The sequence below is a fragment of the Hemitrygon akajei genome, chromosome 8, assembly GCF_048418815.1.
Source record: "Hemitrygon akajei chromosome 8, sHemAka1.3, whole genome shotgun sequence".
Lineage (NCBI taxonomy): Eukaryota > Metazoa > Chordata > Chondrichthyes > Myliobatiformes > Dasyatidae > Hemitrygon > Hemitrygon akajei.
Genome location: NC_133131.1, coordinates 68,745,324 through 68,757,768, shown reverse-complemented (window position 1 = coordinate 68,757,768; position 12,445 = coordinate 68,745,324). Strand labels below are relative to the sequence as shown.

The 12,445-nt window shown below is 41.7% G+C and overlaps 1 protein-coding gene across 1 annotated transcript in view; it reads left to right on the top strand.

Moving 5' to 3' along the window:
• The window catches only part of tmem9 (transmembrane protein 9), a 122,381-nt gene that overhangs the window by 43,116 nt on the left and 66,820 nt on the right, over positions 1 to 12,445 (top strand). The window lies entirely within an intron of this gene.

Genomic DNA, 12,445 nt, shown 5'->3' with positions numbered 1-12,445 from the left:
TCAAGACAATGGCTATGTCCAAGGCTTTTGTCTTGCTGAGCGGCCAGCCCACATTCCAAACCGTAAGGCTCTCTCTCTCTTGCGATTCTCACAAAGGAGGGGGCTGAGGTCATGACAACTCTAACCAGGAAAATTGGTTACACAGCGATGGAGCATGGAGATATGGCACTAGTCATAGACTGGTAGCTCCAACTAAGTTGTTTCTTTATCTGGCACAGCAGACACACTCTCAAGGACACATTGGAGTGCAAAAGATGATCAGCAGATTCTCACAGTGGTGGTGGAATCCAAAGTTCAGGGCACAAGCTCAACAAGCGTTTGAAAGAAACATGGCATGCTAAAAAACAAATCCTGGAGCAGCAGAAAAGCTACCACAAAGTGCTTCTGCTTCATCTGGTCCATTTGTACATCAAATGGACAATATTTCTCTACCAAAGTGTCAACGATACTCAGATGTACTGGTAATAATGGACAAGTTTTCATGATGTGTGGAAGCTGTCTCAGCAAGGAGAGCCACTGCCACACACACAGCAAATACTCTGACTGAGGACTATATTCCTAGATGGGGATTACCATGCCACATTGACTCTGACCAAGAAACACATTTCACTGGAGTGTTTGTCAGGAGTGATGAACATTGAATAGTCCTTTCAGTTGTGAATATCACATGAATTTGCTGATGCTGTTAATGCCTTTAGCTATTGGGTGTGTCAGTATATACTGCACACTTCACCAATGCTACACATTCCTGCAGACCCAGAACAAATGTGTGCCTTCTTTCTTAAACAATCCAGCAAAGGCGATATTAACATTATGCCCATGATTTATTATTCTTAAGGGAGACTTAGATATACGATGATCACGCCCCCGACATATTGTCTTGAACTCGATCGTTTATGGAAATATAATCAGCATGATTTATTGAATCATATCATATCTGACCCTGCTCGTGTCTTAGCCTTGGATATCTCTATATCTCATGCAGCATGGTAGCATACTGGTTAGCACAACACCTTACAGTACCAGCGACCAGGGTTCTATTCCCCTCACTGCCTATAAGGAGTTTGTATTTTCTTCCTGTGACCACATGGGTTTATTGGTCATTGAAAGGGCTAGAAAGGCCTTTTCCGAGCTGTGTCTCTTCTAGTCAATATATAAATGACAGAGCTGCATCTCTTCCAATCAATAGATAAATGACAATGCTATGAAATCTTTCTTGTGTTCACTATCAAAGCTACCTTTTGCTTGAGTTCAGGAGGTACCATTCCAGTCGAGCGCAGTTTATGCAGTTGTACTTTACATTGTCCTGAATGTGGTAATGACTACAGTTTTCACTGACAATGCCCATCAGAAAAATATTGCAATTCAACAAAGTTCCTGTTGAGTAATAAGAAGTGGTCTAATTTCATGGAACAATATGTACTTTATGTGCAGAAATGGAGCCGACACCTCTCTTCCACGTAATTGGTTAGAATCTTATTATTTGGGATATTTCTTTCTTGTTTTGAGACATACACAGACTTTACCTTTAGAATCAGAATCAGGTTTAATATCATTAGCATCTGTTGTGAAGTTTATTAACAGTGGCAGCAGTACAGTGCAATACATGATAATATAGAGAAACAATAAGTAAATCAATTACAGTAAATATATGTGTGTGTGTGTATATAAATATATATATATTTATGAAATAGCTAAAAATAGTGCAAAAGCAGAAATAAGTGAGGTAGTGTTCATGGGTTCAATGTCCATTTAGGAATCGGATGGCAGAGGGGAAGAAGCTGTTCCTGAATCGCTGAGTGTGTGCCTTCAGGTTTCTGTACCTCCTACCTGATGGTAACAGTGAGAAAAAGGCATGTCCTGTGCGAAGAGGGTCTTTAATACTGGACGCTGCCTTTCTGAAGCACTGCTCCTTGAAGATGACTGGAATACTATTGAGGCTCATACCCAAGATGGGGCAGACTAATTTTACAACTTTCTGCAGCTTCTTTCAATCCTGTGCAATAGCCCCTCATACCAAACAGCCTGTCAGAATGCTCTCCAAGGTACATCTGTAGAAGTTTTTGAGTGTTTTAGGTGAAAAACCAAATCTTCTCAAACTCCTAATGAAATATCACCTCTGTCTAGCCTTCTTTATAGCTGCATCACTGTATTGGGACCAGGTTAGATCCTCAGAGATCTTGACACACAGGAACTTGAAATTGCTCACTTCTGATCCCTCTATGAGGATTGGTTTGTGTTCGCTCATCCTATCCTTTCTGAAGTCCACAATCAGCTCTTTGATCTTACTGACATTGAGTGTAAGATTGTTGTTGCGACACCACTCAGCTAGCTGGTATATCTTGCCCTCTCATTTCCATCTGAGATTCTGCTGATAGATTCTGTCATCAAGTTGATAGATGACGTTTGAGCTATGCCTAGCCACAAAGTCATGGGTATAGAGAGAGTAGATCAATGGGTTAAGCACACATCCCTGAGCTATGCTAGTGTTAATTGTCAGTAAAGAGGAGATATTATTACCAATCTGCACAAATTGTGGCCTTCTGGTTAAGAAGTCGAGGATCCACTTGCAGAGGGAGGTACAGAGGTCCAGGTTCCATAGCTTATCAATTAGGAATGTAGGAATGATGGTGTTAAACACTGAGATGTAGTCAACGAACAGCATCCTGACATAGATGTTTGTATTGTCCATGTTATCTAAGGCTGGTGAAAAGCTATTGAGATTGTGTCTGCCGTTGACCTATTGTGGTGATAGGCAAATTGCAGTAAGTCTAGGTATTTGCTGAGACAGGAGTTGACTCTAGCCATTACCAACCTCATAAAGCATTTCATCACCGTAGGTATAAGTGCTTCAGGACGATGGTCATTAAGGCAACTCACACTACTCTTCTTAGGCACTGTTGTATTTGTTGCCCTTTTGAAGTAGGTGGGAACTTCCAATCATAACAGTGAGAGTTTGCCTCCCGAGTCAAGAAGTAAACAAGACATTTCAGGTGGAGCTCATTTTGCATAGATTTTATTCCCTTTGTATGGTGGTGCAAGGAGTACAAGAGAGATTTAAAAAGCTGCTGCAGGTTTAGAAAGGATAAGCAATGACACTGCTAATGCCTTGGGAAATACAACAACAGAAAAATAGCCACACGTAAGATTGTTCCTCAAAATCGTAAGGCATTACATTCTACCTTAGCTGTTGAGGGAATGTGCAGTTATAGGCAAGGAGTTTTGTACTTACATCCTTGATGAGTTTGAAGACATAACTGATTTGACTGATCATATTTGTAAAGAGGCTGCTAAAATACTTCAATATGATGGATGCCATTTCTTTGATTGGATTCATTATTCATTTAAGTCAAGGAGGCTGGGGTTACTCAATATTATAAGTCATTTTATTTATCCTAATATGCTTTACATAATTTACATCTTTTTTACTTGTATAAGGGAGATTGAGCAGTTCAAACTCACATAAGTGTGCCTACAAACAAAGGCAATCTACCTTACAATGACATAATCCTATGAATCTCCTTTGATATTTCCGTAACTTACATAGCTTTTGATTATTTTATATTTAACACAGATGCCACGTTTTTCTCCCTCTGAATTTTCCAATGGGATAATTCTAAATGCGTGATTTGGAATCAAAGGGGGGATTAGATTGTGTAATTGTTATTTTCTTCGCAGTTTAACAGTTTATGCCCGCTTGCATTTTATATAATTACCTATATACGTGAAATTTTTCAGTACGTTTCCTACTGATAACAGTATGTATATGCAGTTGTTCAGTGTGCCACTACCTTTTATAGGATCTTCCGCTCAAAAGCTTTGGTGTTCCCGCACTAAGAAGTAGTGCATCCAGTCAATGCACCACACACCTATAGAAGTTTGTTAATGTTTTTGATGAAATGCCAAATCTCCGCAGACTCCTACAGAAATAGAGGTGCTGTGGTAGTTTCTTTGCAATTACATTTATTTGATGTGTCCAGGCCAGGTCTTCTGAGATAGTGACACCCATGAATTCGAAGTTATTGTATCTGTAAGTAAGGTGACTTTGATGGGAAATGATAAAGTAGTGGTGGTGGATTAATCGCTGGAAGCTGACGGCTTGGGTAAGAAACTGCTTTTGAGTCAGGTGATCTTAGCATGAGTGCTGTGTAGTCTTTTCCCTGATGGGACAAACAGTCCATGAGTAGGGTGGGTGGAATCCTTCATTGCTGGCATTTTTGACACCTCTCTGTATATATGTCCTTGACGGCAGGGTAGGCTGGTGCCAGAGATGCATTGGGCTGTTTTAAGCACCTGTTGTGGAGACCTCAGTACACTTTCTGTTCCACACAGTGAAGCAGGCGTTATGATGCTCTCCCATTAGAAGGTTGAGAGTGTTGGTGAGCTTCCCTGACTCTGTACGATGTGTTCTGGGACTGTGAGAGGTTGTGTGTGATGTGCACGCAGGAGTTTGAAACTCTGCGCAGTTTTCCAATGTAAAGAGAGGTGTGGTTGGTGCAAGTTTTCCTGGAGTCTATAACCATCTCCTTTGTCTGCTTGGCACTGAGGAAGAGTTGATTTGCCAGTTGCCAGGTGCCAGGCTTTGAGCTCATCCACTCCTCCCTCATCGTTGTTGGTGATGAACCCCATCGCTGTTGTATCGTTGGCGAGTTTGACAATGTGATTGCTCAGGTGTTAGGCAGAGCAGCCATCTGTGAGCAGCAGTGGGCTCAGCACACAGCTCCGGGAGCACCTATGTTGAGGATGATGGGGAGGGAGGAGTGGTTGTGCATCCTAACTATCTGATGTCTGTTGGTTAGGATGTTCAACATCCAGTTGCTTAGTGGTTAGGAAATTGTTCACCAAGCTCTGTGGGATAACAGTGTTGAACGCCAAACTGAAATCCAAAAGCACCATTCTGACATAAGTGTCCTTGTTTTCAAGGTGTGTCACGTCCTGGTATTTTTGATATATACCATTACCAGCAGTTCAAAGCCTTTCATGATGATTGGTGTGGTCGTTTAGCTCTGAAGGTGTAGAGTTCTTTGGTACATAGATGATGGTGGCTGATTTGAAGCAAATGTGTACAGCAGCCTGGATGAGTGAAGTGTTGAAGATGCCCATGAAGACGTCGGTGAGCTGGTGTGCCCGCTCCCAAAGCAGGCTGGAAACCTCAGCAGATCAGGCAGCATCCATACTGAGAGAACCACAGTGGTTCAGGCTGATGACCTTTCTGAAGTTTGGAATAATAGATGGACTCCTTTGTAGAATTTAAGTAATGTAATATATGTCAGATTTTCAGGACTTGCATGCATATCTGAGTTATCTGAGGACCTTGCTTGGTCTGTGCTATCTATCCATCTGTCTATCTGCCTGCCTGACCGCCTACCTACCTATGTCTGCCTGCCTGTCTGTCTGAGGTACTAGGCAGAATAATAGTTCAGCATGGGCGAGATGGGCCAAGTAGGTCTGTTTCTCTGCTATAATGTTCAGCAACTCTTATGAGTTTTTTTTCCAAAATACAATTTAAAGCATATAAAAGCTTACATTGTACCTAATATTGATACTCCAAGTCCTTAATCATTTGTCTTTTGGTATTGCTGTATGTAGACTGCAGATTGTGGTTCTGAAACACCTGTTTTTAACACTGTACAGAAAACCTCAGGAACTTGACACAGGGTTGAAAAGAAATGGCCACCTGATCCACAAGTGGAACAATCCAAACTGTGACACTGTCCACCTGAGAGACACCATTCCCCAAGTCCTGCACTGGAGATCAGATCCATCCCTAGTGGCACCACAGTCATTCACACAACTTTGTCTGCAGCTGTTGATTGAATTGCTAACCTTGACTTCAAACTCTGTCCATTTCCTCAGCCACAGAAATGCTTATACTTGTTCAATATGTACACGCTGGGCTGTGTCACCACATATACAAAATAATTATAAATGGTGTTGTAAGAAAACCAGTTCAAAATAGTCGCTGTGAAATCTGTGGATGTCTAAGTCTGATTGTTCTTCCACCTCATACATTATATGAAATGGTATTTACAGAATGTCCGTCCATCATAGCAAGACAACACTACAAAGCGTAATCATTAAAACTGTAGATATTTAGGCTTCTATTTTGTTTAAGGTAGCTACTCCCCGTGTTTTATAAACTGAGACAAGTTCTGTTTTTGCGACCCAGCTGACACTGTGATTTGTAGCATACCTGCTGTGAATCAATCTGCACAGCGGGGGAGTTTAAAGTGACAGATTCAAGCAAAAGTTGTCAAAAACATGGAGCAGGGAGAGGAACTTGCTAAACGTAGTCAGGTATAAGTAAAAAGCACACAAAACAGACTAAATGTGGATTAATATCTAAATTCTTGCTGTTAAAATAGTAGGTGAGGAAATTGTAGACTATTCATATTCTTACAAAATTCTCTCAATATTGCAGTCAGTTCCTTAGAGATGGAAAATTACCAGTGTCATGGTGTTATTTAAGAAGGGCATGAGCAATAACAGGTGACGAGGTGGAAATACTTCTCTATATAAGGAGATGTAAGGCGCTCCTTTCCTCTGCTGGCCTGCAGGTCACCCTTGGGCAAGGTGTAGCACCTGCTGAACCCCCCTGATCAGGGTCATGGGAGATGGTTGTATGAGCAGCTGGTGCGTATCACAAGTCCTGGTTATGCGACCACTGACGCCAGGCAGACAATCTCTGAAGAGTATTGATAATGGCTGGGGTCACCCGTCTTGTAAAGACACTGTCCAGAAGAAGGTAATGACAAACCACTTCTGTAGGAAAATTTGCCAAGAACAATCATGGTCACAGATAAGACCATAATCGCCCACGTCATACGACACAGCACATAATGATGATAAAGAGCAATAAGCCAGGAAATTATAGGTTTTTTGATCTGCTGCCTTTCCAGGAAAGTTAGTAAAATCTATTATTAGATAGATAGATAGATAGATAGATAGATACTTTATTCATCCCCATGGGGAAATTCAACTTTTTTTCCAATGTCCCATACACTTGTTGTAGCAAAACTAATTACATACAATACTTAACTCAGTAAAAAATATGATATGCATCTAAATCACTATCTCAAAAAGCATTAATAATAGCTTTTAAAAAGTTCTTAAGTCCTGGCGGTTGAATTGTAAAGCCTAATGGCATTGGGGAGTATTGACCTCTTCATCCTGTCTGAGGAGCATTGCATCGATAGTAACCTGTCGCTGAAACTGCTTCTCTGTCTCTGGATGGTGCTATGTAGAGGATGTTCAGAGTTTTCCATAATTGACCGTAGCCTACTCAGCGCCCTTCGCTCAGCTACCGATGTTAAACTCTCCAGTACTTTGCCCACGACAGAGCCCGCCTTCCTTACCAGCTTATTAAGACGTGAGGCGTCCCTCTTCTTAATGCTTCCTCCCCAACACGCCACCACAAAGAAGAGGGCGCTCTCCACAACTGACCTATAGAGACGCAGGTAGTTTGAGTTGAACCATATCACAAAGTCCTGTATCAGTTTCCTATACTCCTCCTCCTGTCCATTCCTGACACACCCCACTATGGCCGTGTCATCAGCGAACTTCTGCACATGGCAGGACTCCGAGTTATATTGGAAGTCTGATGTGTACAGGGTGAACAGGACCGGAGAGAGCACGGTCCCCTGCGGCGCTCCTGTGCTGCTGACCACCGTGTCAGACCTACAGTCTCCCAACCGCACATACTGAGGTCTATCTGTCAAGTAGTCCACTATCCAATCCACCATGTGAGAGTCTACTCCCATCTCCGTTAGTTTGTGCCTTAAGATTAGAGGAAGCATTATATAGTAATAGTACAGATTTGAACTTCATCATCCATCACTAAGGAACCCCATCACCCAGACACGCCCTCTTCTTGTTGCTACTGTCAGGGAGGAGGTACAGGAGCCTGAAGGCACACACTGAGTGATTCAGGAACAGCTTCTTCCACTCAGATATAAACCTAATAATGATTCTGTTCAGACAGACAGTATGTATTAGTAGAGTAGATAATTTCCAAATGTACTTTTGTACATTTTGTACAGGTTGTACTTTTTGCAGGAAATAACCAAATGTAGTGACTCCAGTGATGGAGTTGACTGTATAGGTAGGAACAGAAAATAATAAATTAAGTTGAATAAGTGGGCAAAACTAACAGATGGAGTTCAGTATGATGGAAATGTCAAGTCATTCACTTTGGAACAAGCAAAATGAGAACAGAGTTCTTTCTAAATTATAAGAAGATAGAAACAGTGAAGGAGGATATAAGCTTGGAGATCCTACTATTAAAAATATTAAGATCTGGGGGAGATGTAGTTCACAGGATGGTCCTTATGCTCAAAGATTTGAAATTCACAGGCTAACAAGCGATGTTTCAGTTAACTGGAGTGCTTTGACAGAGCCTGTATGGAGTAATGCTTTCAATTTGGGCACCATTCCTTGGGAATGATAATTTGGCTTTAAAGATGGTGCATTTCAAATGTATAAGAATGATATGTGGGTTAAACCTTCAATATTCCAGTCATCTAGAACACCTCATTATTACCAAGTTTGTGCAACATGTCATCAAGTCAGAGCACTGCAGCACAGAGACAGTGGTCCTCGATGATTGAAATATTTGATAAAATAAATACTACTATTTATTACTAATATTCACTATCATCACTACTATTTCCTCTAACAGGGTAATGCCAAGGATGGAGGGGTAATAAAAACATTAGAAAAAATAGCACTGGACTGTTCAGAAGTTATATGAGGAACCAGTGAAAATTAAGATCTGTCTATCTGTATCTGAAAAACAAGTTAAAGTGGGAGTTAGTTAAAATTTCAAAGCAGTTGGTATTAGTACCTGGAGATGGTATATAGATCACCTCTTATCTAACTAAATGTCAGAATTTTATTTGTTATTTATTTAGGGATACAGCAGAGTAACAGACCGTTTCAGCCCCAGTGAGCTGCTGCTGCCCAGGTACACCATTGTGACCTTGGGAACATGGGAGTAACACAGTCACAGGGAGATTATACAAACTCCGTACAGGCAGTGGTGGTACTGTAATAGCATTACAAGGCTACTATGCCATCCCTCTTCTCCTCGATTCATACCCAGTCAGCACTTTTATATTATGAAATCGAAACAAGGGCCGGTCATTCAGCCCTCATGCCTGCTTTCCCTCTCATGTCTCAGCACCACTTACCTACACTATCTCTTGCTTCACTTAAATTCTGAAAATCTAATTATCCGGCTTTCACAAACCTCTTCGACGGTGACCTCTGAAGATTCACCATGGATGAAAATACTTTATCCCGTATCTATCGTGAACAACCAGTTCCTTATATTGAGAGTCACTCCCGCTGCAGGAAACATCAACAGAATGTTATATCTTTCAGTGATAACATCTCTCATTCGAAGCTGGAGAGTGCAGACCTACTCTGCTTAGTCTGGAAATAGCCCTGTCATTCCATGTCTATACCTTAAAAGAGGGTGTTTGCTCAGCGTAAGGTAAATGGAATCTCTTAGAGCAGGGGTTTCCAACCTGGTGTCCTCAGATCCCTCGGTCAATAGACAACAGACAATAGACAATAGGTGCAGAAGTAGACCATTCGGCCCTTCGAGCCTGCACCGCCATTTTGAGATCATGGCTGATCATCTACTATCAATACCCGGTTCCTGCCTTGTCCCCATATCCCTTGATTCCCCTATCCATAAGATACCTATCTAACACCTTCTTGAAAGCATCCAGAGAATTGGCCTCCACTACCTTCCAAGGCAGTGCATTCCAGACCCCCACAACTCTCTGGGAGAAGAAGTTTTTCCTTAACTCTGTCCTAAATGACCTACCCCTTATTCTCAAACTGGACTCTCCCAGCATCTGGAACATATTTCCTGCCTCTATCTTGTCCAATCCCTTAATAATCTTATATGTTTCAATCAGATCCCCTCTCAGTCTCCTTAATTCCAGCGTGTACAAGCCCAGTCTCTCTAACCTCTCTGCGTAAGACAGTCCAGACATCCCAGGAATTAACCTCGTGAATCTACGCTGCACTTCCTCTACAGCCAGGATGTCCTTCCTTAACCCTGGAGACCAAAACTGTACACAATACTCCAGGTGTGGTCTCACCAAGGCTCTGTACAAATGCAAGAGGATTTCCTTGCTCTTGTACTCAATTCCCTTTGTAATAAAGGCCAACATTCCATTAGCCTTCTTCACTGCCTGCTGCTCTTGTTCATTCATCTTCAGTGACTGATGAACAAGGACTCCTAGATCTCTTTGTATTTCTCCCTTACCTAACTCTACACCATTCAGATAATAATCTGCCTTCCTGTTCTTACTCCCAAAGTGGATAACCTCACACTTATTCACATTAAATGTCATCTGCCAAGTATCTGCCCACTCACCCAGCCTATCCAAGTCACCCTGAGTTCTCCTAATATCCTCATCACATGTCACACTGCCACCCAGCTTAGTATCATCAGCAAATTTGCTGATGTTATTCTCAATGCCTTCATCTAAATCGTTGACGTAAATTGTAAACAGCTGTGGTCCCAATACCGAGCCCTGTGTCACCCCACTAGTCACCATCTGCCATTCCAAGAAACACCCATTCACCGCTACCCTTTGCTTTCTATCTGCCAACCAGTTTTCTGTCCATGTCAATGTCTTCCCCCCGATGCCCTGAGCTTTGATTTTACCCACCAATCTCCTATGTGGGACCTTATCAAATGCCTTCTGAAAATTGAGGTACACTACATCCACTGGATCTCCCCCGTCTAACTTCCCCGTCTACATCCTTGAAAAACTCCAACAGATTAGTCAAGCATGACTTACCCTTGGTAAATCTATGCTGGCTCCACCCAATCCTATCACTGCTATCTAGATATGCCACTATTTCATCCTTAATAATGGACTCTAGCATCTTCCCCACCACCGATGTCAGGCTGACAGGTCAATAGTTCTCTGTTTTCTCCCTCCCTCCTTTCTTAAAAAGTGGGATAACATTGGCCATTCTCCAATCCTCAGGAACTGATCCTGAATCTAAGGAACATTGGAAAATGATTACCAATGCATCCGCAATTTCCAGGGCCACCTCCTTTAGTACCCCAGGATGCAGACCATCTGGACCTGGGGATTTGTCAGCCTTCAGTCCCATCAGTCTTCTCATCACCGTTTCCTTCCTAATGTCAATCTGTTTCATTTCCTCTGTTACCCTATGTCCTTGGCCCATCCATACATCTGGGAGATTGCTTGTGTCTTCCTTAGTGAAAACAGATCTAAAGTACTCATTAAATTCTTCTGCCATTTCTCTGTTTCCCATAACAATTTCACCCAATTCATTCTTCAAGGGCCCAACATTGTTCTTAACTATCATCTTTCTCTTCACATACCTAAAAAAGCTTTTGCTATCCTCCTTTATATTCCTGGCTAGCTTGGAATCCATGGCATAAAAAAGGTTGGGAAATCATTTCTTAGAGTAAGCCCCTCAATAGCTTTGTCTTAAATATGCTATCATAATTTATGTGTTTGTATCAACCATAATGACTAATAAGCCTCATTCTTTCCCTGTTGAATCAAATGATGACTCACTGATTTAATGCCCTTTCTTGAAGTAAGGATTTATATATGTCTGGGAGTCTATTCATGCTCAACATATTTTAACAGTGTAAAGAAACCATTTACAACTTAACTTCCTGTTGATGCTGGGGATCAGTTACACACTCCCCAATGTTGGTAGCTGTGCCAAACTACATGCTGGTATTTCCCACATACAGGGGCATGCAAAGGTTTGGGCACCCCTGGACAACATTTCTGTTTTGAACTGATTTTCAAAAGTCATAAGGTTAAAGGTGAAACATTCTTTTCAACGTTTTATGCAAGATTAGTGTATTATTTTTGTTTTGTACATTTTAGAGTGGAAAAAAAGGAAAGCAGCACCATGCAAAAGTTTGGGCACCCCAAGAGATTTGAGCTCTCAGATAACTTTTACCAAGGTCTCAGATCTTAATTAGCTTGTCAGGGCTATGACTTGTTCACAATCATCATTAGAAAAGGCCAGGTGATGCAAATTTCAAAGCTTTATAAATACCCTGACTCCCCAAACCTTGTCCCAACAATCAGCAGCCATGGGCTCATCTAAACAGCTGCCTAACACTCTGAAAATTAAAGTAAATGATGCCCACAAAGCAGGAGAAGGCTATAAGAAGATAGCAAAGTGTTTTCAGGTAGCTGTTTCCTCAGTTTGTAATATACAGTAATTAAGAAATGGCAGTTAACAAGAACGATGGAGGTCAAGTTGAGGTCTGGAAGACCAAGAAAACTTTCCGAGAGAACCGCTCGTAGGATTGCTAGAAAGGCAAATCAAAACCCCCGTTTGACTGCAAAAGACCTTCAGGAAGATTTAGAGACTCTGGAGTGGTGGTGCACTGTTCTACTGTGCAGTGACACCTGCACAAATA